At 53.8% G+C, this 23420-nt stretch overlaps 1 protein-coding gene across 1 annotated transcript in view; it reads left to right on the top strand.

Moving 5' to 3' along the window:
* Window positions 1-220: 220 nt before the first annotated feature.
* The window catches only part of MYH9 (myosin heavy chain 9), a 93211-nt gene continuing 70011 nt past the window's right edge, over window positions 221-23420 (top strand). The window contains exon 1 of the mRNA XM_022599874.3: window positions 221-418. The gene's annotated coding sequence lies outside the window, so the exon portion shown is untranslated. The remainder of the gene's footprint in view (window positions 419-23420) is intronic.

Genomic DNA, 23420 nt, shown 5'->3' with positions numbered 1-23420 from the left:
GAGGGTGGAGGTGGGGGCGAATGGGGAGAATGAATTCCCTCCCCTCTGGCCCCATAGGCTCCGCCCGCTGCCTTCCCACAGGTCAATATGTCTGTCCATCATGACCAGAAGCGGGCTGGAGTGGGTGAGACAACTCGGGAGGCGGATTCGTCCCGCCAGGCTCCGCCCCTCAGCCGGCGCCCCGCTCGGAATGGGCCCGCGCGGAGAGGGCGGGGCGGGAAGGAGGCGAGGAGCAGAGCAGGGTGCGGTGAGGCGCGCATATCACCGCGGTTCCTGAGCAGGGTACCGAAGGCTGAGCGAGGCTGACCTGCTGCAGCTCCCGCCTCAGGCGCTCGTCCCATTCCGTAGTCGCCCGAGCGCTCGAGAAAGACCTCTCGGGAGAAGCAGCGCTTGTTCCCCGGGGCAGATCCAGGTTCAGGTGAGCGAGCCCCACCGACGGGTCCCGCCCCAAGCAGGCGGGCGGCTACGGGACGCGCGGCGTCTGGGGCAAGCGGGCCGACGTGTGGTTCTTGGCCTCCGCGCAGCCGGCGACCGGCGCGGGCGGGCGCGAAAGCTGCGGGGCCGGTCCGGGGCACCGCATCCTTCGCTCCGGGAGGGTCTCCGGGACCTCTGCGCGGACGCTCCGGGAAGGCGCCGTTGGAAGCGAGGCCTCGTGGAGCAGAGGAAGGCTTCGGGGCCGAGCGCTCCCCGGAAACCCTCCGTTCCACCCGCCCCCTCCCGCTGGCGCACTCCGCCAGCCGGGCACCCGGGAGCCTCGACCTCCCCCTGCTGTCGGGGCAGGCGCCCCGCCCTCGCCTCGCCCAGTGCCCAAGTTGGGCAAACTTTTTAACCCCTTCTGGGGAGCCTCTGTCCCTTGGACCCAGCCGCACGGGTGAGGGTGAGGTGGGAGGCTCGGGGCGGGGGCTCCTTTGGAAGTTGCCGGGCGTTTTCGAAACGGAGGTAACGGGTAGGCGGGGACCGTTTGGCAACTGTCAGGGCGTCCTCCTGAGTCAGAATCGGACAATCCTGCTGCAGACATTGCGCTCTGCTGTTTCACCCCTCCGCTCCAGACTTCCTCATTCGGCCGGCTGCGATCGGCTGGGCGGAGGAGGGGAACCGGGAGAGGTGCGGGTGGGTGCATGGGAAGGGGTACCCGGCGGAGACCGCGGCTCGAGGCAGGAAAGACTCCCCTCCTCCTCCACAGATCCTCATCCGTTGACTTTTGACTTCTGCTCCCCGGGAGAGGAAGGCCCGCACCAAGGTCCGCGGGCCCGGCGCGCACCTGATTCCAGCGCACCTGCGGGCCGCCCCAGCAGGGCGGGGGGCGGGGAGAGCTGGGCCCTGCTCCTCTAGGATCCGGCCTGGGCTATTGCATCGTTCCCGTTTGGGCCAGATCCGGGGTTTTCTACTTACCTCCCACCCCCACCCCGCCCCATTTGTCCCTGTGCAGGGTCCTCACCCCATGCTATCCTCGGGCCACGCCTAGGGCGGGACTGCATCCCCCCCATCGCATGCCTCCCGAGAACCCCGGTGTCTCAAACACGCCAGGTCCCCTCCTGGACCAGGTTGCCGGCTGTCTTGAGGCGGGGGCAGGGCGAGCGTCGGGGCTGCTGTCTGCGGCCCCACCCAACCGGTGTGGGGAGAAGGTTCCCGGGAAGTCCCAGGTCCTGGGGACCGGCGGTTCTCTCCGCTGGGCACTTGAGAGGCCCAGTCGTTTCTCGGTTCAGTGCACCCTTTCCTGGGTTTAACAGGATCGCAAAGTAACTGTTGAGTAACTGTCGAAGGGGAAGAGCCTTAGCGCCTTCCTGCAACACTGTGGCCATTTCTGACTATCTGAGCCTGTAACCTCACCGGGTGCTTTATTCCCTTTTTGGTAGGGAGGGAGGCTGCCTTAAGGCCTATTTAGTCAGTCACTTGATTAATATTAGTCAATCTACGTACAAGGCTGCTAGGGGTGGGGGGAGGGTACACAGATGTGTAACTGAGCAAATATTTAACTGGCTTCTCTGTGCCAGGGATTCTGCCAGGTGGTAGGGGGGTGAGGTTGAGCAAGACCTGGCCCCTGCCCTGGGGCATCTAAGGGAGAGCTGAAACAAATCTGCAGATGACTCTAATGTGAGGCAAAGATGACAGAGACCCCAGAAGGGTGCTGTGAGTCATGGGGATTGGGAGAAGGGAGCCAGCCTGTCCGCGGGGGAACCCAGAGGCCTCTGCCCAGGGGCAGTTGACAGTCCTCGGGGGAAATAGTGGCCCAGTGACTGAAATACAAAAGCAGCCTGTGATGAGTGTCCCAAGCAGGCCGCAGACAAAGGACTCGAGGAATTCTGAGAGGGGGCCACTACTGTCTGGGATGAGGAGGGAAGCCGCCCCCAGGAAGGAGGACATTGCAGGTTTGGCAAACCGAGGCAAGCATTCAGTGTCGGGAAAGTGAGGACTCATTTAGTGGATAATTGAGGGGTAATTAAAAACATCCAGAGATTGCTCCATGTAATTTGAGAGCCGCTGTGCCCCCAGATGGCTGCAGGGTGACACTGAAAAGCTCTACTCTTCACATTCAGCAAGTCCCGGCAGTGCCCGTGGGCAGATCCAGGTGCTGGGATTGGCAGGCTCTGTTTGGGGAAGGGCAGCCCAAGAGGTGCATTCTGTGGGGCTCCTAGTCTGAAGGGCATATGAGGGTAGAGGAAAGAGAGGGGCAGGGCTTTCTGGTTTTTATTTTTTTATTATTTTTATTTTTATTTTTTTTTTGCGGTACGCGGGCCTCTCACCGTTGTGGCCTCTCCCGCTGTGGAGCACAGGCTCCGGACGCGCAGGCTCAGCGACCATGGCTCACGGGCCCAGCCGCTCCGCGGTATGTGGGACCCTCCCGGACCGGGGCACAAACCCGTTTCCCCTGCATCGGCAGGCAGACCCCCAACCACTGCGCCACCAGGGAAGCCCTATTTTTTATTTTTAAACTTTTTAACCTAAGGGGTTGGAGATGGGACAACTTCCCTCTTACAGGATGAAGGACGCATGTTAATCACAGCCTGCCTCTTGCCCGTTTTTGCTCCAGAAAAAAACAAAACAAGGATCTGTTAGGGCTTTTTAAAGGGAGAAAAGCACACTCAAAAATGCTGCATTGTTGTGTTGCCTGGTGGAGGGTATTGCTAGAAGCCAGGCTAGCTGTGCTTTCTTCACTTCCTCTTCCAGCTAATCCTTCCATAAAGTACTTAAGACAGCCTTACCAGCTTGACATCTTTATTTCAAAAGGAGAGGAGGGCTTGGCTGTTGTTTTCCTGTGAGCCTGGCCCTACCCTTCTCTTGGAGGGGGAGAAAGAGAAACCCAAGGCAAAGGGAAAAAAGAAAAAAAAACATCCGTGCCTTGACAGCTTCCTCCCAAGCATCATGTTCCAAAAATATTTAGAATAACAAAATCTGTGTGTCTTCTTAATTAAACAAACGTCCTAATTTGCTGAGCATAATACAGCATCTCTGCCCGCAGGGGCAGGAAGTGCCTTTTCCCTTTGTGCAGCCTCAGAGAGTCACTGCCTCTCGGCTTTAACCCTTGGTGTGCTGAGCCCCTGGGCTTAAGCCCTCTGGTGACAATGGTGTGGAACCCCGGATGCCCCCTGGGAAGCAGTGAGCCTGTGACTTATGGAATCCCGTTCTTGAGAGCTGGGAAGAGTGGGGTCGTGAGCTTTGGCACTAGGCAGAGCTCAGCTCCCGACGCTGCCACTTATATGACTATAGGCAAGTCATGTCACCTCCCTGAACCTCAGTGTCCTCATCTGTAATATGGGAATCATGGTGCTTATCCTGCAGGGTTAGATGTAAGAACTAAAAGAAATAAAGTATATAAAGGGCCTGATATATAGTGACTATGTACGTTTTTAACTTAACTCCTGGGGTGTCAGGTGAGGAAACGGGAGGCGGGGTAGATGGATTTCCCGGCTTTTAGCGCAGTGCTGTTTGTACTTCTAAAAATGGTGTGCTTGTGTGTGTGCAGTGCTCATTGACCACAAAGCCCGAATGGTGAAAACACAGGTGCTTCCGGGTCCCATCTGCTGATGCTTTTGGATGCTCTTGGTGATGAGCTTGTGCTCACTAGCCTTGTTGCAGGGCCCTGGCCCAGGCAGAAGGTACACAAACTCACTGCGATTTTAGTTCTCAAACACGGTTTCCGTGATCTAGGAGAGACCCAGGGGGTGACATGCAAAGAGCACTGGACTTAGTGCCTGGAGACCTGGCTTCTGGCTCTGGCTCCGGTTGGGGGAACATTTGATTTTGGTAGGAGGTGCCGTATCGCTCCGTAAAGGCATCATACCAGTTTATGTGTCCACCAATTATACCTGAAACATGCACTTTAATTTCTCCAAGATTAATTTTAATTTCTCCAAGATGCCCCAGTTTCTTAGGCACTCTCATGCCCTGTTGGTGGGAGTCTAAGTTGTAACAACTCTCTTTTGAGGAGGTAGTTTGGCAATATCTGTCAAAGCATTGTCTTTCTGACTGATTTCTAGGAACTCACCCGGCAGATAAACTCAAACGTGCAAAAGGAAATGTCCGAGGACATTCTTTGCAGCATCGTCATAGAAAAAGACAGGAAACAAGCTAACTGTCCATTAAGAGGGTCAAATAAATCATGGCACAGCTGTACAGTGGGAATCCTTGCAGCCCTTGAAAAAATGAGGCTGACCTATAGGTACCGATAGGCCATACTCTTCAAGATACATTGTAAGTGGATAAAACTAGAAGCAAAGTAGGATACGTGTTGCTGCCTTTTGGGTGAAACAGGGTATGTCGCCTGGGCTCTATGCACGGAAAGCTACAGAAACCCGGGTAATAGTGGTTGTCTCTAGATAGGGCCCAGGAAGCCGGAGTCCGGGGTGAGCATTACTTTTTTCACTAAATGCCTTTTCACATGCGTTGCCCTTAAATAGTCAAAAATTCAAAATTTTCTTAGTTTTATTATCTATACAAATAAGTGGTTGGCTGGCCAGTCTTAGAGGTCTCCACTTTAAAATGCATTTTGCTCAGGATCCCAGATTGCACACTGAGTGCCTATTGTATGCAGGGAGGGAGGAAGGGTCTTAAAAATGGGCTGAATTGCTCTGTGGTTGGAACATTTTCGGGCCTGTTTTCTTCTCCATGATGTCATATTATCACCAGAGTAACCCCTTTAGACAAATGTCTACTCTGATCCACTCCCTCGTGTTCTGGAAAATGGTAGATGATTGCTTTTTCTCTGCAGTAAGAGAAAAGGAAGCCTGCAAGATGTGTCTGGAAAGTATTTCAGGATGCCTCTTTGCCAGCTTTCCCACAATCCCCCTGGCTCCAAACGGTCCTCTTGTCCTTGCCTGGGGAGACCACCCTGACCAGAAGACCAGACCTTTATTCTCTTGGGTCCTCCTCACTTGGAAACGTGGGGTCATTGCAACCCACCCCATCTCCGGTTGTCCCTCACACGTCTGGCCTGTGGTTTTTATGTATTAATAACATTGGAAAAGCCCAAATTCTTGAGAAGATGTGTTCAACGGGGTGTTTTGAATTGGAGGGCCCCTATCCCCCTCTCAAGGAGGGTTGCCTTAGTCTTGCATGATGTGGGCCCCGGAGAAGACGTAGGCTCTGCTCACCACCGAGCTGGTGCTTTCAGCCGGTGGAAGACCCCTTCAGGGTCTCGGGCAGGGCTGTGTCCCTCCCAGGCAGCCTGTAGGCCTTCTGGAAAGATGGCGTGAGTCACACAGGAGTACCCAAAATGAGCCTGCGTCTGAACTGGGCCTGTCACCCCGTGGGCGGGCCGTTTGAAGTCTGGATGCCAACCTGTATCTGCCCCCTCTGCCCGCACCTGCCCCTCAGGCTTTGAGGGCACCAGATATTTGGGGAGCTGCCCCCTTGAGTCTGATGCGGGTCTCTTTAAAAAGTAACTGAGGCAGGCAGGCTGCTGTTGGACTTTCTGAGGCCCCCATTCTGCCGACTGGTTTCTCCAGCCTGAGGTGATTCAGCACCCAGGATGGGACACAGCACACCCGGGCCTGGGCAGGTGGGCCCAGAGAAGGCTCCTGGCCGACCTTTGGCTGAGGGCGAGGCGGTGTAGGGAGTCTCTCCGCAGCCTGACTCTCGGGTTCTCGCAGCAGCGGTGTCTTCAGCGGCTGTCTTCGTCTCTAGCCTGGGTGGGGAAGCCTCCTGCTGTGGCTGGAGGGAACCTTGCAGGGCCTTCTGGAAGTTGCCACTGAAGGGTATGGCTTCCTGCCTGGGCAGGTTGGGCTGTGGCCTGCAGGGAAGTCGAAGGTGCAACTGACCTTCCCCCCGCCTGCAGGTCACTTCCTTGGGGCCTCTCAGAGGCCCTTGGTCCTTATGGTCCTTACCGTGTTGCCCAGAGGACCAGGGGTCCTCCAGGGGAGTCCCTCTCTCACCTCCATGGACGTTATTTTGGGAACTTCCGTCTCAGGTTTTCTTTTCCTTTCATTTAACTCTAATCCTGAATGATGCGCCGCTTAAAAGGAAAATCAACAGCGACAGGACAGTCCTCCCTACTGAATTTGCTTAGGATTATAGAATGTCTGAGCTGGAAGGGGTCTTAGGGATAGTGTAATTTTTGCCGCCTCCCCCCGCAGTTAGAGGAGTGAGTCGCCCAAGCTCATTCTGTGAGTTGGTAGAAGAAAGCTCTGGGCCCTGGTTTCCCTTAACCCCAGTGCCTTTCTCTTAAAATCATGTGGCCTCGCTTAAAAGTGGTTTTGAGCTGTTATCATGCCTTTCCTCAACTTTATGCACTGTTTAGCCCAGCAACACGAACTTAGCTCCTTTAATCTTCCCTCAAGAGTCTGTTTTTCCACACCCTTAATCTTTTTCTTTTGGGGGGTGGGGGGGAGGGGCCCAAGGGTTAAGAAATGGGGTGGGAAGTGTTTCGGGTTTCTCTGAACTTCTTCCAGTTGGACAGTTCCACTTGGCCTGGAAGTTCCTGCAGCTCAAAAATCAATATTTCACATGGGGCAGCGCCAGGCAGCGAGCGGGTGGGCCACTCAGAGAGCCACACCAGCTTTCCACGGTCCTTCAGCCAGTCCCGGTTTCTAGTAATTTTAGACGTCACTTAACGTCTTGGGTGATCGCTGTGTTGTATCTTTGATACAAAACCCACGTAGAGGGAACCAAACCAGGGCTTTGGGATCTGGTGGAGCTAGGACCAGACCCTTGCCTTTCCTCCCACTGCTAGGCTGGAGCCTCAGTTTCCTCATCGACCACATGGAGATGTCGCTTTTGTAGGCTTGTTGTAATTTACATATAAACATACGCCAAGTGGGCCAGTTCTTTTCCTCCTCCTCTTCCTCCCTTTTGCAGGTCGTCACCAACATCCTCTGTCCTTCGGTGTTTGGAGATGTATGTTCAGGTTTTAAAGATTTTGAATTTGCGCAACAAGCCCGTCCCTCGATAACATGGTGCGGTGAGATGACTGAGGAACCTGCGAAAGTCCCCCTGGGCTTGGAGGCTGAGGTTTTCCAGGCCTGCAGCCTTTGCAGGTCTCCCCAGACCGTACAGTTCAACTGGTGACTGATCGGAGTCAGTTTAAGCATTTAAAAAAAGCGATTATAAAGCTGCCAGGGCACCTTTTTTTTGAGTTGTCTATGTTCAAAAGCCTGTGTTTCCTGTGTTTTGCATTTAGTCACAGGGCTGGAGAAGGCAGCTTCCTGTCTGATAAACATAAAGATGAGGCATTTGGAACCATTTGGGTGACTTAATCTAACTGGGCTGGGATGGGGGAGAAGGTTTTAGACCCCACTGAACTGAGAGGTCAGAGGTGGGGTCTTCTTTCATCTCTCCATCCCCAGTTTCTCGCCAGCGCCGGGCATGGACTTGACCTCTTGTCCTTGTTGCACGAGTGGAGTTCAGGTCTTACTGGTACCTGTGCCCGTAAGCCCGGGGACGCGGGAGGCCAGGCAGCCAAAGGTCTAGATTGCCATTTAGTGATCTCTCCATTTCATAAAAGGCGGATGCTCGGTACTTGTCTGGAAGTCTCTGGGATAAGAAAGTTGGTGGCAGGGAGCTATTTTAAAGTTTTTGTCTGTTTTTTAATATTGAAGAGCCAACTGTTGGGTATTGATCCCAAATTTCTTGGCCAAGTCAGTCGTCAAAGATGCCTTGGGCTCCTGCTGTGTGGCCTGCCCTGTGCTGGGCCTGCTGGGGCTTCAGTGGGGACGAGGGCAGAGAGCCCATCCCTGGCCTCAGGAGCCTTACCCTTTATTAGGGAGTTGGGACACTGGGACGGAGACTTGGGACGTGAGGCAGCCCGTGCCACCCTGAGTGAGCAGGGATTTCTGGGCATCTTGAGCCAGCTTCCTGGAGGCTAGGATCATCTGGGAGGAGGAGGGAAGATGAGGAAGGTGGGCAAGGAAGGAAGGAAGAGGCTCTGGTGGAGGGACGCTGGCCTGGTAATCAGGATATCTAGGTTGAAGTCCCAGCCCTGCCTGTAATAGTAATAACAATAAGAGTTAAATTTTATTGACCACTTGCTAGGTGCCAGGTGCTGTGCTAGTGCTTTTACATGAATTCTCTCATTTAATTCACTCCCAGGAGGTAGGAAGTTAATCCCCATTTTACAGATGAGACTGAGCAGGGATTCAGACTCAGGCGCTCTGACCCCTGTGTGTCCTTACAGATGCCCTTCCCTCCTGGGCTTGCCTGTGCTCACTTGGCAGTGAGGGGTTGGACTGGTCCCTGAGTCCTCCTTCCTCGCCAGTGGCCAAGAATTAATGAAAAGAGTAGGGCTTTGGGCCGGGGCAGGATGGGGCACCTCACCCCTAGTGCAGTTAGCTGTTTGGAGCGAGGTTGCCAGTTCGATAGTGTTGCCTTGGCTACTGACTTCACCTTTAACCTCAACCGACCATTTTTCAAGTGTGTGTGTGTTTTGTCCTAAGGGAGGGCAGCGTAAATCCCGGCTGCCATGCCTGCCTGCTGTTGGTGGGGCCCTGGCTGGTCCTCACTGGGAGCCAGCCAGCCGGAGGGCCCGCCACCATCTCCATAGTGGGCTCTTCTTGACATCAGCCCACTTGCAGACTTGCATTCCTTCCTGCTTCATTTGTCCATCTGTCTATCATCATTCAGTAACCACTCCTCAGAGCTTTACAGTGTATGCTGGGTGCTTGCCTGGGTGCTGGGAATAAGGAGGGGAAGGAATCAGGGGCCCTTGTTTCCAGGAGCTGTTGGTGTCCCACCAGAGTGCTGGGGGCCCAGGGGGATCTGAGAAGGCTTCCTGGAGGAGGTAGCTTCTGGAGCTGATTGCAAGGTAGGGATGTGGCACAGCACGTCCAGGGAACCGGGCTGGGACCTTGTTCATTCACTCAGACTTCGGTGGAGCTTTGTAAGGGTGATGCAGGTGGCCAAGGCCCTCTGAGTCACCCTGGGCTAGTAAAAGATTTCTTCTCCTTAGTGGCTCCAGGCCCCGGCCCCATCTCAAAGCCCCTTGAGCAGCCCAAATGGCCCATTAAGGTCTGCTTCCCTGTGCCATTTCCTGGGAAATGTGGCGGTCCGGGATTGCACTCCCAGGCCCTTAACCTCTGGGTGGCTGCTGGGAATTCTGCCTGTGCCCTCTGGTTATGTGGTCAGCAAGGACACTGTTCCCAGCTGAAGGATTTGGGTTGACATTTTTCATGGAGTGTTGAGAGAGACAATTGTTCCTAGAATAGGTTCCCTTTTTCTTTTTTTAATTAATTTATTTTTTATTTTATTTTATTTATTTTTGGCTGCGTTGGGTCTTCGTTGTTGTGTGCGGGCTTTCTCTAGTTGCGGCGAGCGGGGCTACTCTTCGTTGCAATGCGCAGGCTTCTCATTGCTGTGGCTTCTCTTGTGGAGCATGGGCTCTAGCAGCACAGGCTTCAGTAGTTGTGGCATGTGGGCTTCAGTAGTTGTGGCACGCGGGCTCCAGAGCGCAGGCTCAGTAGTCGTGGTGCACGGGCTTAGTTGCTCTGCAGCATGTGGGATCTTCCCAGACCAGGGCTTGAACTCGTGTCCCCTGCATTGGCAGGCGGATTCTTAACCACTGCGCCACCAGGGAAGCCCCTAGTTTCCCTTTTTAAAGTTAAAGAAAAGCGGGGAGGGGAGGTTTGTTTATAGCACAAACGATATAATAACAAACCTGGCAAGAAGCAAATTTGCCCCTCACTCCATCCACTGTTTGCATTTTTCTGGGTTTCCTGTCCATATACTTGCATATTTTACAAAATTAAATATTAAATTAGATACCGTCGTGTGTTGTGACTACTCAGTGCTGTAATATAAAGTTTCCTATGTTGCAGCAGTCTCCACAGTTATTATTTTAATGGCTATGTTATGGTCCACGGTGGGAAAGAACCATTATTGACTTTGCCAGAAAGTTCCATGGGTTTTATTGAGTCTTTTGGAAATTCATTCATGCAGCAAATACAGAAACTGTTGGGTGGTTAGGATGTAGATGAATGAGACATCCCAAATCCTGCCCTCAGGGGGCTCACAGTCTATACCCAGGGAAGAATCACTTCACTTGGGTGTCGTTGGTTGTGCTGGTGGTGAGCCCTGGAGAAAGTGGCAGCTTAGATGCCCTGGTAGAGTTGATGGAGAACAGGTAAAACCACTCTGTCATCAGTGGTGAGAAAGCGCAGGAACGTGGACCTGGGAGATCTTTCTGGGCTCATTGGAGGAAGATCTTTATGCCCTCCCTCCCCGAGTGGTTGGTTCATGCAGGTCTGGACCAGAAAACGCTCGGGGTGGGGTGGTGGTGGGCGGTAGTGAGGGACAGCGGCTCCGAGGGACCATGTCAATGGTGGTGGTGGGGGTTCTGGCCCTCCTGAGGGAGGCCCCTTGGTGACCACGGTGGGAGGCGGCCAAGGGTGGGGACATCTGAGAACCGTCCAAAGCCAGGCAGGCCACTTGGGCTGTGCTGTGGCTCCTGCCTCTGGGGAAGGAACCAACTGTGGCAACAAGTTGCAACAGTGTAGTTTTGTTGTAAAGAGGAAGTTGCAGAATCTTAGTGGCTGCTTTTAAGCAGACAGACCTTTACAACAGTAAAGGAGTTTTGGGGCGCGGGGCAGGGCTGGGTGTGAGGGGAGAAGGCAGGTGGTCAAGGGCCTAGAAACTGGGCTACAGTGTCTTTGCTCTGGTGTTTTCTTTCATTCCAGATTAATGGCTTCCTTGCCAAGGCTTCTTCCCTCTTTCCAGCTGCCCACTGCCCCTGTCCCCCAGCCCCAGCTTCTGGCTCAAGGGAGCCTGGCCTGAATGCTGCAGTCTTCCTAGAGCGCAGGAGAGAAGCCAGCCCCATCCCCGTGCCCACACCCCGAGGGAGTGAGAAGGGATGAGAGGACCAGGGCGGGACGTGGTCACTGGGACACCTCCGTGGTGCTGTCTGTTTCAGGTTTTGCCGACCTCCTCGGGTCCCCTCTCCAGGCTGCAGCGGCGGTTTGGATCAGTACCAGGTCCGCAGAGTTGAGGTTTGAGTAGGAGAGCTCTGTCGTCCTCAGTGCGCTCCCCCCTCCATCAAATACACACTCAGAAAACCAAAAACAAACCCTAAACCTCACCTAACCTTATTTTTTACATATTGACTTTAAATTAATAATGAGAATAAACCATTAGCTGGGGATTTCAGCACTTAGTAGATTATAATGTTCCCTGGTGGTCAAGGTGAGGTCCAGTGTGTATCTTTTTTTTTTTTTTTTGATGGTAAGTGGGCCTCTCGCTGTCGTGGCCTCTCCTGTTGCGGAGCACAGGCTCTGGACGCGCGTGCTCAGCGGCCATGGCTTACGGTCCCAGCCGCTCCGCAGCATGTGGGATCTTCCCGGACCGGGGCACGAACCCGTGTCCCCTGCATCAGCAGGCGGACTCTCAACCACTGCGCCACCAGGGAAGCCCCAGTGTGTATCTTTTTTAAATCTCCTGTCACCTTATTTACACTACTGTTTGGCGGTGATTATAGACTAGAGATTATCTTTGAATTTATACTATTTAAAATTATTTACCAGCTTTTATATTGGAGGAGGAGAGGTGGGGCAGGAATAGAGAATTAGATAAAGCAGAAGGAGGCAGCGGGGCGTGGGGAAGGGAGTGGGTGACTCTAGAAGTGGCAGCTGGGTTTAAATCCCATTTTCACTCAGTTTATTTATTCATTAAATATGTATCAAATGCTGGCTGTGTGCTGGAGTCTGTTTCAGTGCTGGGGATACATGACTGAATAAAGGTAACCGAAGTCTGCGGTTGACATTCCAGTGGGGAGAAGCAGCCAGCAGCCAGCCAAACAGGCTCACCGTGGCAGGTCAGGGTGGTGGGCATACTGTAGAGAATGATGGTCGGGTGAAGGCGTGCACAGAGCACCAAAGACCGGGCTTCTTAAACAACAGAAATTTATTTCTCACAGTTCTGGAGGCTGGAAGTCCAAGATCGCAGTGTCTGCAGGGCTGGTTTCTGCTGAGGTCTCCCTCCTTGGCTTGCAGATGGCCTCCCTCTTGCAGCCTCTTCACTCAGTCTTCCCTCTTTGCACACAGCCCTGCTGTGTCCCTGTGTCCAAACCCCCTCCTTTTACTAGGACACCAGTCAGATTGGATTAGGGCCCACCCTCATGGTCTCATTTTCACCTAAAGACCTCTTTAAAGACCCTCTCTCCAAATACAATCACATTCTGAGGTGCTGGGGGTGAAGGCTGCAATATGTGAATTTGGGGGTCAGAGTGCAGACCATAAGAGGGGAGAGGGGAGTGGGTATGTGTCAGTGTCAGAGGAGGCCTCTCTAACCCAGGGACACTCTATCGGTCCCTCTAGGACTTCTCCCTACTTCACCAGTTGTTCCTTTAACTGCTTCGAGCCCCAGTTTGCTCACCTGTAAAATCTGGTTAATAAAACCCATCTCGTGGTGTCTTTTGGGCAGCTAAATTGTGGAAGTCACTCCGTGCACTGTCTGGTTCATGGGGGACCCCCAGAAAATGTGTCCCCATACCCTCTCCTGCCCCCCGCCCGCCCTTGGTTCACAGAGCGCCTTTGCCTTCTGTCTTCTTTCATCCTCTCTGCTCCTGAGTTCCACTCGTGGACATCAAAGTGCCGCAGGAACCAGGCCCCCAGAATGGACCAGGGATGGACAGTTCTTAGGTCGCTCTGCCTTCCTTACAGGGGTGATGGCATCCCCCGCCCATTCTTGTGGAGCAAGTGTTCTTGGAGATGACTTCTCCCCTCTGATGAGCCATAAACACTGCCTTTACGTGAGCAAGAGGAAACGCTTGCGGAAAACTCTTGCAGGACTAGAAAATCCCAGTTGCTGGCCGAAGTGTTGAGTGGCTGCCTGCCAGGGAGAGCTTCCCTTGCTCTGTCAGCGCCCACGCCCCCCACTGGTTTCTGTCTTAGCCCTTCTCGACCCTACTTGCTGGTGTCCCTGCCCTATTAGAGGACTTGCCACTGGAACCCTTGCACTGTATGTGGCCCACGGTAAGCACTTAATACATGCTTCAGAGAGGGGTGAATATATTCATACCGGAGTGTGAACCAAACAGACGTGGTTCAGCATGAGCACTGTCACTTAGCTCTGTGTGACCTTGGGTAGATGGCTTTATTTCTTTGGGGTCTGAGGTTTAACCACTGTGCCATGGTTCTGTCTGGTACTTGTGTACACAGGCAGGGGACTTGGAGTCAGACCCTCTGTCCTAATTCGGATTCTCCCCTGTGCTAGCTCTTGGACCTTGGGGGAGTCATGCATCGTTCCTGTGCATATGTTTCCTTGTCTGTGGAATGGGGAAAATAACTACCATGAGCGTTTTGGTGCTCAATAAAGTTTAGCTTTATTGTTTATTTGTTTTATTTACATACAGTTTCTTCAGCACAGTTCCAGGCTGTCTATTATAAATATATCTATTTTATCCATTTTTAACAAACCGATCTTCATGTACTTTTTCTATCACTGTGAAGTTTGAAGTCACACTCAGGTTACTGCAGTTGAAGTCTCCCAATCCCACGAGGGTGGCGGTATTGATGTTCCCATTTTAAAGCTGGGAAAATCGAGGCTCAAAGAACCTAAGTGCCTCACTCCAGGTAGTACGGGAGAGATCTCAGGTCCTCTCCTCGCTCCTCTAATTTTCAGGCCAGTGATTTTCCATATCTGCTTCCGTTGCCTCTCTTGCCCTCTCATCCCACTTAACCCTTTAAGTGGATAGTGTCTGTGAAGCTGGGGGCTTGTAGACTTTCACGCTTTCGTACACAACCTTAATGCAGTGGTTGTCGGCCCGGTGCCTCCCTGGCTTATGGTGCCAGGTGTGAAATACAGCCTTCCCTGCTCCACTGGAGACACACATCCGTGGGCGGCAGGTGTGGGTGGGCGGCCAGGTGTGTGAGATGGGCTCAGCATGGCTCCTACAGGGAATCTTAGCTGTTCCCCCTCAGCCTTCCAGCACTGCTCCTGCCTCCTAGCTGCCTCCTGGCCACCTCCTAGCCCACCAGCCCACCTTCTGCCCAGAGCTGGGCCCGCTGCCCCCCAGCCATCTCCTGCGCCTGCCAGGGTGTAGAGGAAGTGGCTGTGTTGCACCGAGCGCTCATGAAAAATGCCTCATCACGGGATTAATCACTGGCCACCGAGCCCGGTGGAATTCCCAAGGCCCCGTCCTCACTGTGGCTTCTCACCTCCCTCCAGACCTACCTGGAGTTGGTTCTGCCCACTTGCTGGCTGGCGCTTGAAACCTCACATCAGGGAGGAAGGAACAGACAGTGAGTGGCCTCCAAGGCCGAGACTGAAGATGCAGCATGGCAACGTCCCTCCCAGCCTCTTACCAGCCATGTGCCCTGGAGCCCGGTTGTCCTCAAAGTGCGGACACGCTGGGGACACTGGGCCGAGGGCTCTTCCGGGTTGCAAACCCCCGTGTGCAGATCTTCACAGTCTACACACCTAGGGCAGACCAGTGTGACAGAGGCTGAAAATGGATGGCTCTCTTCCCCTTTAAGACACGTCTCAGGCTTTAGTTATCCTTAGGTTGAAATAGCCAAGCCCCCGTCCCCTTCTGGCTTTCAGACAAGAATCTGAAGAATGTGATACTCCATTGAGGACCTGAGCAAAGATGGGGGCTGGGGCAGGATTCTGGGCCCTTGGGGGGACTTTCGCCTGCCGCCTTTGTGCTCCTGGACCTGGACATTCCAAACTGGTTGTGTTCCGGAGTGTGAACCACAGGCCTGTTAAATTCCTGCCTCCTCAGTGGGATCCGCAGGGGACAGCTGGGAGGGGCGGGGAGGGAAACCTCCGCCTTCTGACAAGCACATCTTAGAGAAATCGGGTTAAAGGAGTTTGCGGGTGAAACTTGCCTGATGTGAGGGGGCTTGCGTCGGCCGCTTGGGTGCTGGGTGGCAGGGAAGGTTGTGGGCCGTCCCCTTCCTGATCCATTGCTGACGGCCGGTCACCAGGTCTTCTTACCAGCCTTGCCTACTGCTCTGTGTCTCTGCGCCTCTCTGCATGTTCAGAGCCTGCTGGGTAGGCGCAGACCCCGCGGTACAGGCAACAGCAGCTACTACTTGCACCCTGGGCTTTGGTTTCCTCGTCTGCAAAGCAGGACGCTAACAGAACCTACCTCTGCGTTGTCGTGTGCAGTAGTGAGGGCTCATGTGAGAAGCACCCAGAACTAAGTGTCAGCATGGTTCTGCACTATGGGCTTTGTGATTCCTGAGCAGATGAAGGGAGGTGCAGAATGCTTAAATTATGTTCCCAGGACTTTCCTGGTGGTGCAGTGGTTAAGAATCCACCTGCCAAAGCAGGGGACATGGGTTCGAGCCCTGGTCCAGGAAGATCCCACATGCCGCGGAGCAACTAAGCCCGTGCGCCACAACTACAGAGCCTGCGCTCTAGAGCCCGCGAACCACAACTACTGAGCCTGCGTGCCACAACTACTGAAGCCCACGCACCTAGAGCCTGTGCCCTGCAACAAGAGAAGCCACCGCATGAGAAGCCCACGCACCACAACGAAGAGTAGCCTCTGCTCGCCGCAACTAGAGAAAGCCCGCGTGCAGCAACGAAGACCCAACATAGCCAAAAATAAATTAAAAAAAAAAATTATGTTCCCAGAATCCCTCAGCCAGTGAATGGAGACTCCAGTGCCCACATCCAGGTTGGCCGGATGTGTCCCATCCTGCGCTGATCCCACAGCCTCTGTGGGGTGTGTGTGCACACGTCTGCGTGTGCGGGAGGGGAGGCTTCGCCCAGGGCAGGCTGGTATGGCCGCATCTGGCCGCTCCCTAAGGCAGGGTCCACCACGGTTTCTCTCACACAGCTTCAGCCTTGGCCCCTCTGGGACCAGCCTGTGGCCCGGGCAAAGGAATGATCCTCAGCGGGTGGTTAAATAAGCGGCGGCCAGGTTTCTGGTGACAGATGTGGTGAGGTCATCCCTGCGGCCAGGCTCCCTGCTCAAGGATAGCTGGACTGGCCGACCTTTCAGACACGGGCGCTAGCACACTATGCTCTAGGAGCTGTCATTCAATTTTTGTGTCAAGTGTGAAATAAGTGGGTTTTATCTTCACCCCGTGTGTGGCTCGTATTTGGGTCACTTTCTCCCGGGAGGGCGAAGGCTCTGGGATGCCGCTTGTGCAGCCTGGCTTTTCTGGAGGGCTTGTCTCTGCCCGCCCTCCAGCCTGTGTGCCCAGGGCTGGCTCCATGCTGGCTCAGTGGTGAACAGGCCCAAGGGATGGAAACGAAAGGGAGACAGTTTGCCGTCCAGTTTTGGATGTTTTGTTTCTGCCGTCCAGAGTGATCAGAGCAGCCCAGGGGACACGGCCTCCTGCTGTCACCATCCCGGGTCCTCTGCTTCCCAGGCACACTCTCACTATTGGGCCATCCCGACCGCAGCCCCTCTGGAGGATGATGAAGGAAGAAAACCCTCTGAAGTCAGTTCACGTTGCCTTGGTGGAGAAGGAGGCCACTCCAGTGCCCCTTTGCCTTTGAGCTGGTAACCAGGGGGCTCCTAAAAGTCCGTGGACTGTACTTGAGGGTCCCTGTGACCCCCTAAGATGGTACACAAAGGGTTCACAGCCTCCAGCCAATTCTCAAAGGGGTCTTTGATGGCTGGAAGTGTTAAAAACCACTGATCTAGAGAAATGGGGACTTTGGGTTTCCTGTTTATAGAGTGTGTGTGTGTCTGTGTCTGTGTATAAACAGATGTGCAGAGGCATATCTGTTTATACACAGACACAGACACACACACACACAGGCTATTATCAGGCAGGAGGGTCTGTTCATTATAGGGTTAGGTGACATTGTTCCAAGGATATAAATGTGAGGAGAGTACCCTTCCTGGGGTAGTGGGCTTTTCCTCTCCCATCTCATCTGTATGAAGCCTTTAATATAGCACTTCTGGGCATCTCTTCAGTGTGGGGCTCTGCCTGGAGCTTTGAGTGGTGATGTTTTGGTAGTAGTGGATTTGATCTGTTGTTACTCTGCATACAGAAGAAACTGGGCTCTTCTTTCTTTCTGTCCTTGTGATTTTCCACCTGGGCTCCAGGTCCTCAAAAGATGTTTCCTAAACCCCAGGTCCAGACAGGTCACTTCACCTCCCTGAGCATCGGTCTCCCTCTTTTTTAAGGGGGACGGTGGGGAGCAGGGAATGGGGCAGGGGCCGTAGGATACCTGCCATGGCTTTACTGAGGGTGTCGGGATCAAATGATGGGAGCGGCGGGGGACCAGCAGTCCGGCCCATGTCAGGTGACTGGGCTGCTACAGCTGCCACCTTACAGGCCGGAGGTTTGACACCGCCCCGCCCCGCCCCGCCCCGCCCCAGCCTTGCTTTGACTTTGGACTTAACTTTTGCTTGTGAACTTCACTGTGTTATCTTGGGCATGTGGCTGGCCTAGTCTGAGCCTCACATACCCAGTGAAGGCTGAGGTCAGATGGGTGTTTCTCAGGCTGTCAGCTGAGACTCACTGGTGGGTTGTGAGATTACCGGTGGCAACCAGTAGTTTTAGGAATTAAATAGACTCGAGTGCATAGTATGCACATATCATTTTGCGAAGCTTTGGTTTGACACATTTGCATATTCGCGATAAAAAGCTTTTAAATCATTTTTTTTCTACCGCAACTTGAGAGTTTAAAAAAAATGTTGGCACCCCCAGGATGAGATGCTTCTTGCGGGGGCTGGGTGGGGTGAGGTCTTTCAGCCCTGACTTGTGTGGTTCCTGCCCACAGGTCTGAGCTGAGCTGGGTCTCCTCCACCCCTGCAGCTGAGCCTGTAAATGGAGCTCCCTGCAGGATCAAACTCTTTAACTAAAGTTCTTCACAAAATTCTGGGAAGTGAGCTGCATTCCTGGGGTGGAATAAATCATGCTGAGTGAGGCTAGGCAGGATGTGACTTCAAACCCCCCGAAGTGGGCTTTGTGAGGGCAGCATTTGTGACTGACTCATTATGAGCTAGCTCAGCAGCGACACAAACTCCTTGAAAGAAGAGGCAAGACTGTCCGGGAGGGGCACCGGCGGGCCCGGGGCGCCACCAAGCACCGCTCCTCCCTTAGCTCATTTTGGTCCCCACAATAGTCCTGTGAGTTGAGCCGTGCTCTGACCGCATTGCAGAGATGGGGCTGTCAGCTCTCCGCTGGGGGCTGCACAGCTCCACGCCCTCCTGTCCTCCCAGCTGACCCGGGCAGTGGGGGGGCAGCTGGTAGTATCTCCAGTTGATGCATGGAGAAACCGAGGCCTAGGGGCCCAGTCAACCTGGCCCAGTTTGTTCTGTTAGTAAAGTGACGGGTCTGCAATCCCCCAGCCAGTCTTGGCTGTCTCCTGAGTCTGATTTTCTAAGACGCCTTCCATAAAGGTCATGAATTAAGTTATCACCATTTGGAAGGTCTCTCTCCTCTCAGGGCCGACTTAAATGACTGCCTGATCAATACAGGAAGATCGTTGTTGACCTCTAGCCAGTCGTGTGTCAGTTAGAAACAAAACGGAGATTAGTGTACATCAGATTTAGCTGGAAGGGTGGTGGAGAAGAATGAAGATGCTGATATGATCCTGAATGGCCACAGAGAAGGCTCAGCCCATTCTGGGCCTTTACTGCCTTGTCTACTAAAGAGAATCACTGAGGTTTGGAAAATAATATGCAGGATTACTGGGCTTATCCTCAGGCACTTTAAGAATGGGTGGCAGAGAATCGGTGGGGCTTGGTCCTTGGAGTTTGGACCTTTTGGGAGACTGGAACCTTTCCCATTTCTGAAGTTCATTAGGGATTACTCAGCACCTACGCAGGTCCGTCATCAGGGACCTGGTGGTGACTGGGATCCATCGTGGCCCTAGAGCTCTCAGCCCAGCAGAATGGGATCAGGATGGCTATTGGTGGTAGCGGCTACGATATTCAGGGATTTTGTTTGTTTTTTGTGTCATTTGAACATCACTCAGAATAACAAGCTGCCGAAGACCTGGTGGGCCCTGGACTGCGGGGTCTTCAAACTTGTCTTTCCTTTCTGACCTCAAGTTGGGCTTCTCAGCCATCGTGATGTGGACTCAGGAAACCAGCGTGCTGCACTTTCCCATTGAGACTGCGGCTGTATAATTAAATCTTCTCAGTATGGTTATTTTTCTGTGTTGGGTTTCAGCAAACTGTGCTTGCGTGCTTGGGGAAAGAAAAACCGTCCTATCAGCAGAACCAAAGGGAAGGGATAACTTGACTGCAGGAATCTGAAGGTTTGTGTCGCCCCTGTGCGAGTGTGGGAAGCTCTTGAGGGTTCAGGAGATGCGATCTGTGGGAGGACAGGGTGGTGTGTCTGTGCACAGTTCCTGATGAGAAGTCAGCCAAGCTATTCTGTCAAACCCGGGGGTGCATCTGGGAGGATAATGTGCACCTTGCTCTTTGGGGGGGACCCCACCACCACGTCTGAAACGACTTGCTTCTCTACAATTTCTCCTGGGCAGCCGAGTGGAAGGAAGCTCATTACTGAGTAGGTGAGGCACATGTGTGATCTCACTACACAAATACTGAACCGGTTAAGAGCAAAGTCAACATCCAGTGCAGACAACTTACCCGCAGATCTGCTGGCAGCTGCTCGCCCAGCTTCTTCCCATGCAGTGAGAGCTGCATTGCTGCTGTGCCTGTCCTCTCCTTTGACACCAGACGGGAGGGGTTAGGAGGGAATGGGGATTCTGCTGGACAGCCAGGTTCCAGAAGACACAACGTGAGCTGTAAACCCAAGCATTCTGAATAGGCGAGTTCACGTCCACAGGTACCGACTGACTGAGGACCCTCTGTCTGAACCCTGGGCTCAGTCAGCACCTGAAGGAGTTCCAGGGACGATGGGGACAGGCAGAGAGGTTCTGGTGGTTCTGGTATAAGGCAGACTGTGCTGGAACAGGCCTGGGGAGAGGAGAAAGAGGAATAATATACCGGGTGTTAGGAAAGGCTGCCTGGATGAGTGGAGAATTGTGATGAAGCGAAGACTGTCTTCTGGGGAGTTGTATTTTTTTTTGTTTGTTTGTTTGATAAATTTATTTCTTTATTTATTTTTGGCTATGTTGGGTCTTCGTTGCTGCGTGCGGGCTTTCTCTAGTTGCGGCGAGCGGGGCCTACTCTTCATTGTGGTGCGCGGGCTTCTCATTGCGGTGGCTTCCCTTGTTGCGGAGCACGGGCTCTAGGCGCGCGGGCTTCAGTAGTTGTGGCACGCGGGCTCAGTAGTTGTGGCTCACGGGCTCTAGAGCGCAGGCTGAGTGGTTGTGGCCCACGGGCTTTGTTGTTCCGTGGCATGTGGGATCTTCCCGGACCAGGGATCGAACCCGTGTCCCCTACATTGGCAGATGGAGTCTTAACCACTGCGCCACCAGGGAAGTCCTGGAGTCGTGTTTGAATGAGAGTGTCTGGCAGGGGACAGGAGAGATGGGGCTGGAAAGGTAGTTGGAGGCACTGGTTGCGGGAATTGGTTGGGCTCTAAAGGCCATAGGGATCTTTCTCTTTAGGTGGGAAAGGTCATCATTCTGAATGGTGGATTTCTTAAATAGCAGAGCTGTTTTCAAGCTCTGCTTCCTGCCCTGATTAGTTGCTTGATTCATTCATTAAAAATGTACCTTGTGGGGCTTCCCTGGTGGCGCAGTGGTTGAGAGTCCGCCTGCCGATGCAGGGGACACGGGTTTGTGCCCCGGTCCGGGAAGATCCCACATGCCGCGGAACGGCTGGGCCCGTGAGCCATGGCCGCTGAGCCTGTGCGTCCGGAGCCTGTGCTCCGCAACGGGAGAGGCCACAACTGTGAGAGGCCCGCGGACCGCAAAAAAAAAAAAAATGTACCTTGTGGCTCTGAGGACAGGATGGTATCTTAGTGGAGGAGACTGGGCACTTTGGTCTCTGACACATGATGCAGGAGATCTATGCCCAAGACACTTTGGTGCCACTGGCCAGAGAGTTCCTGGGATGCTGGGTCACTTCTCACTTAGGAGGAAGTGACCGCAGTGGGCATGGACTGCCAGGGTTCTCCTTGCCTGGGTTCTCCCTGAGCTGGGCTGTTCAGAGTGGTAGCTCAGAGGGTGAAGTCTGCCTCCATTTGCCCCCCCTCATGTGGCATGTGATCTCTTTCTCCCCAGCCTTGTCAAGGAACTCTTTCTCCTCTCAGGTTGGAAGCCCCCTCCTGGCTGGTCCGTGGTACTTTCCAGCTGCTGACTTCTCTCATTGCTTCTCTTAAACTGAGGTCAGGGAGGGTGATCTCTTTATTTCATTTATTTATTTATTTATTTGCCAACCCCCCCCCCCCCCGCAGCGAGGAGGGTGATCTCTTTAAAATACAAATCCAGGGCTTCCCTGGTGGCGCAGTGGTTGAGAGTCCGCCTGCCGATGCAGGGGACACGGGTTTGTGCCCTGGTCCGCGAGATCCCACATGCCTCGGAGCTGCTGGGCCTGTGGGCCATGGCCCCTGGGCCTGTGCGTCTGGAGCCTGTTGCTCCGCAACGGGAGGGGCCACGGCGGGAGGGGCCACAGTGGTGAGAGCTCCCGCAAAAACAAACAAACAAACAAAACAAATCCAGTGATGTCACCCTCCCCCACCTCCCCTTGTCCCTAGAGTAAAGTCCACATTCCTCAACTTGGCTGATAAGATACTGGGTGAGCAGCTGTGCACCCTCCTCCTCCACCCCCAGTCTCCAGCTACTCCCTCCCACGCTCCCTGCCCCTCCCCCTATGCCTCACTAGGAGGGGGAAATCTGCATACTCAAGTCTAGTGTCACTTTTGATGGCCTGGGTTCCTTGGGTGCAGGTCCTGTATCTCGGCATTCCCTGGGGAACTCAGGAGTCCTGGGAAGCCCCTCCAGATGGCCTCTGAGGAGGGAAGGGTGAAGGGGATGGGATCTGGGGCTCTGGTGCTAAATTCCTCTCTGGCCTGTCTCTGGTCTGGTTTTCTTATCTGCTAAGCATCAATACAGGCTTGGGTTGGAATACTGCTAATGGAAACAAGTCCCAGCTTCTTCTGTAAGCAAACAACATTCCTGAGGTGGGGAGGGGAGGGGCCCATCCGCCATTCTCCCATGCCTCAGCAGCTTCTGGGCTCTAGGCAGCTGGGGGGCCCCTCCCCCCTTCATAGCCTGGGGAGAGTGAGCACCTCGGGGTGGGGGCTGCTGTGAGGTTGGCCCTGGGCGGCTCAGTGGCTGAACAGCCCCCGTGCTTATGCAGGAAGGCTTCTGTGTCTATTATCTTGTTTGAGCCTGACAGCAGCTGCCCAGCAAGGGTCACCCAGCTGGTCAGTGCCAAGCCAGACTCAACCCCTGCTCCTCTGCCACAGGCCTCCTGCACACATCCCACCAGACCAGCATTTCCCAGGCCAGCATCAAGAAATATTTTTCCTGAAGGATATTCCTGGGCGTTAAGCCTGAGTGGGCAAAATGAAGTGGGTTTCCTTACTGCAGGCTTCTCAGAACCTTTTGTGTGCATCGCGGCTCAGCAGGAGGGCCATGGGATGCAGCATTTCCAACCTTCCTTGGCCAGAAAACCCTCTCCTCTCGGGCAAATCACTTAGGAGGCTAAGGTGGCTAAGAGTCAGGGGATTGTACCACCTTGTTCTCTGTGGAGTAGCGTAACCTGGAGAAAGAGTCACCAAGCTTCTGGAAGGTTTTTTCGTAAGTCCCAGGTATCATTCCAGGAAGGGTTAGGATTAATCAGGTCAGGAGGACAAGACAGAGGAGTTGGGAGGCAGTTCCTAGTAAATGTCGGATTCTTTGCTGGGAAGTTGAGTTACAACTCCTCCAATGGTTGACGGTCCATACTTTTTTCTCTTTCTAAAGCTAGGAGATTGAGGTGTTCCCAGCTTGAAGATCACAGGAATCCTGAGCTGGGGATCAAACCCAGGGCCGTCCGACTCCAAATTCGTGCCCATTCCATTCCTTTCCATCATGGTGCATTACAAACATTTTATCTTGGGATCTGCAGAGTCGGTGCCCCACGAGGCAGTGGTTTCTCCAAGTCCTGTCTGTCTCTTTGTTCTGAATTGATACCAGAGAACGTGCCTGTGGCACTTGCTCAGCAGATGCAGACCAAGGAC

This window comes from Delphinapterus leucas, chromosome 11 (genome assembly GCF_059928025.1).
Source record: "Delphinapterus leucas isolate spDelLeu-1000000601 "Yukka" chromosome 11, BTC_Dleu_Yukka2, whole genome shotgun sequence".
Classification (NCBI taxonomy): Eukaryota; Metazoa; Chordata; class Mammalia; order Artiodactyla; family Monodontidae; genus Delphinapterus; species Delphinapterus leucas.
This window is presented reverse-complemented; position numbering and strand designations above follow the sequence as displayed.